Source organism: Molothrus aeneus, chromosome 1, assembly GCF_037042795.1.
Source record: "Molothrus aeneus isolate 106 chromosome 1, BPBGC_Maene_1.0, whole genome shotgun sequence".
In the NCBI taxonomy this organism is placed as follows: domain Eukaryota; kingdom Metazoa; phylum Chordata; class Aves; order Passeriformes; family Icteridae; genus Molothrus; species Molothrus aeneus.
The window spans coordinates 572737-576106 of record NC_089646.1 but is presented as its reverse complement, the minus strand read 5'-3'; the positions used below and the strand labels follow the sequence as shown (position 1 = coordinate 576106).

The following is a 3370-nucleotide window of genomic DNA, read 5'->3' as shown; positions in this document are numbered from 1 at the left end:
AGGAGCGGGAACGAAGGGGGCTGGGAAGGAACGCCAGGCAGGCTGTGGAGCTGTGGCTGCCCGGGTTTCTGGAGCAGCCTGGACAAACATCTGCCAGGGAAGGCTGGGGCTGAGCGGATTTTGCTGGTGGCAGGTGTTGCTTCATCCCAGTGACCTCTCGGGCTCCCTCCGGCCTCATGCTCAGTGATCCTGCTTTTCTGCCATCAGAAATGTCAGCCCAGCCCTCCCCTCCCTCTGCCAGAGCGTGCAGAGCAGGTTTATCAGCTCAGTCCTCATCATTTTTGCCAACGTTTTTCACAGTTGCTCCTTTCACCAGAGATACATTTGTTTATATGGATACAAGCAAGCAAAAAGTGAGATTTAAAATGGGAAAAAATAAACATCTATTTCCTCTATTTTTCTTGTATTTTCCAGGTGTATCATTCTCCCATGAAATCTTCCAGCAGGAGGAGTACCCCGAGGTGGGAATAACTCCATGCTGAGGATTTAGCCTCGGGCAAACAGTAGAAAGAGAAGGTAAAGGAGGGAGACAGGAACTGATGCTGCTCCGTGGCTTTGTTGGAATCTTTTAAAGGCAGCTCAGGTGTCCTGGCCATTTTACCATGCTCTCAGGATCTAAATCCACATTTATTTTCCTTGTCCGATCCTTGCCCCTGCAGCCCAGCCCGGATTATTCCATGATGTGCAGCCTCGGGATGACAGAGCAGAGTGTTTGTGAATACCTGGAGGATTTGGTCTCACTGGCAGCGCTTTTCCCAAGCCTGCCCAGCTAAAGGAGAGGGGAAGGTCCAACAGAGGCTGGTTTTCCCTGAGTTTTCCTAGAGAAAAGGGCTGTGGGAAGGCAGGAGGGCCGGAGGCACCGGGCACACCCCGCCTGTCCCACCGGCGCAGCTCTTTTCAAACTCTGGCTCCTGCATTTCTGCAGAGAAATCCAGCGCCTGCTTCAGCTCATCCATTATTCCTTCCAGCTGCTCTTTGCCGCGTCGGGGCGGGCATTGAGGAGGTGGGATTTATCCCGGAACGTGTCCCGTTCTTTTCTTCCCTGCCCATTGACTCGGCCAACATCTGCTCCCGTTAACCCTCGCTGGCCCCACAGCTCTGGGGATCCTTTATGGCTCCGGAGCACTCGGCATTGTGTCAGCAACAGCCGAGGTGTCCCGGGAGAAGAAAACCCTCCTTTTGCTGGGGGGGAGTGGGATTTGGGCACTAAAATCCATCCTGGGTAGCTCAGCAAAAAGCAACAGTCACGGGAGGTCAATCAAAGTGTTTTCTCCCTAAAAATCATTTTCCACACACTCACATCATGAAACTGGTAGGTTCAGCGCCCCTTCCCTGCCAGGCTCTTGGGAATCACCTCAAACACTGCAAGATTGATTGGTTTTATCTGTTCTGCTGTGGTTTTGGGTTTTTTTCCCTACTTTTGGGCATGAATTGCTTTTCCCCCACTGCTCTGCCTTAGGGGCTTCATTGGAAGCAGCGTGGTTACCTATGGATCCCATATGGCTCCTCTGGGAAGCAGCTCCATGGTAAATACTGGAAATAGGCACGGAGCAGATGGGAGGGAAGGGGCACCGGTTTTAACAGCAAAATCCTCCCTGCCTTCGCACGGTAACAAGTCCTGGGGTGTGGGAAGGAATAGATGAGGAAGGACGAGAGGTGTTTGGAGGGATGCAGCTGCACTTTGCATGCGGCTCTGCTCCCCTTCCCGCTGAGGGGAGAAGAAGGGAGGATTTTGCGTTTCATTTACGAGGCATTTCGGGCTCTGCGGCTCGCGAAGAGCCGGAGGGAAGTGCCACGGGGACGGAGACGTGACAGCGCACACAAAGGGAGCCCGAGCGGCGGCTCCGCTCGCATTCCAATGCGGCCAGGTAGGGACAGCTCCGGGGACACCTCCCGGGACACCGCCAGGCATGCCCGGGCCCGGTGAGCCCCTGGCCGGTGGAACGGGCTCCCACAGCCCGGTGATCCCGGCCCCAGCCCCAAGAACTAACACCGGGATGGGGATCCAGCCCCGGGGCCAGGCTCTCCCGGAGGAATTCCGGCCCCGGCAGGGAGAGGCTCCTGCGCTGCCCGGAGCCGAGCAGGGCTCCAGCCCCTGAAAGGCTGCAGGAACAAAAGCAAAGCGATTTGGGCTCCTAAAGGAGCTCCCAGCCCCGGGTTCTGCAGGACAGAAGGCACCGAAGGGAAGCAGAGAGGCAGCTCCTCCAGAGGGGGCCGGGGCACAGCAGGGACCCCGAGCTGGGCAGGAGGGCAGGAGGGCAGGATGGTGAATTTTAAATGGAACACACACACACGAACATCGGGAATAAGGGCAGGAGAACGGCCGCAGTGCCTCAGCCAAACCTCACAGTGCCCATCCTCCCTCCAGGAATCATTCTGTGCGAAGGTGAGGGAGCACCTCCCGTGTTCCCACTGCTCTCTTCCCGGGAATCTGCAGCTCTGGGGCTTCCCCGGATGGCCACAGCCCGGCTTGTCCCCTTCTCCCGTGGAACCCCGGTGCCAGCCCCGCGGAGTCCCTCAGCAGCGATGCTCCGAGGGGCTGAATGAACCCAGGCAGTGCCTCCGTCCCTCGTTCCGTGCTCTTCTCCCATCGTGGGATGCCCCCTAATGCTCACAGCGCAGCATCCCGGCCTCCAGCACATCCCGGGCTCCAGAATCCTCTCTCCAGTTCCCCTGGATCCAAAACCTGCTCTCCAACACCCCTGGCACATCCCCGGCTCCAGAATCCTCTCTCCAACCCCCCTGGCACATCCCTGGCTCCAGAATCCTCTCTCCAGTTCCCCTGGATCCAAAACCTGCTCTCCAACACCCCTGGCACATCCCTGGCTCCAGAATCCTCTCTGCAGTCCCCCTGGATCCAGAATCCTCTCTCCAGCTCCTCTCAGCAGGGCAATCCCTGCTTCCATGATGAAATCCACGATGAAAGGTTACAAAAGCTTTGCTGGAGCAAATGGAAAGCTGAATTAAGTGCCAGAAAACTCAAATTTGGGCTCGGAGGCAAAAATGACACCAGAGAATGTGGATTTTGGTGGTTATGGGCTGTAAATTTGCTGTTACTGCAGATCATTTTTACCATGTTCAGCACTTCCCAAATGTGCTGATACTGAAACAGGAGTCAGTGAGAGAGTAACAGACCCCTCACAAATCCCCCGTGTCCCAAAGCGTCCCTGATGCTTCCCAGATGGATTAAATGTGCCACACGGGGGTTTGGAAAGGGGCAGGTGGCACCCTGTGACCAGGGCTCGGGGTGACCAGAGCCACCAGGGCAGCTGGGGGCAGCTCTGCTGCTGGGAACGGGCAGCCAGCCCCAGGGTGTGCCTCTGGGAACAATGGGATGGGGATCCAGCCCCATTAATTATTATGGGATGGA

General features: G+C 56.7%; 1 long non-coding RNA gene across 1 annotated transcript; it reads left to right on the top strand.

Annotated features, from left to right (window-relative positions):
* Positions 1-417: 417 nt before the first annotated feature.
* Positions 418-3134, top strand: LOC136556880 (uncharacterized). Its single transcript, XR_010783713.1, has 3 exons — positions 418-516; positions 1460-1526; positions 2369-3134. It is a non-coding gene; the product is annotated as an uncharacterized lncRNA (long non-coding RNA).
* Positions 3135-3370: the final 236 nt, after the last annotated feature.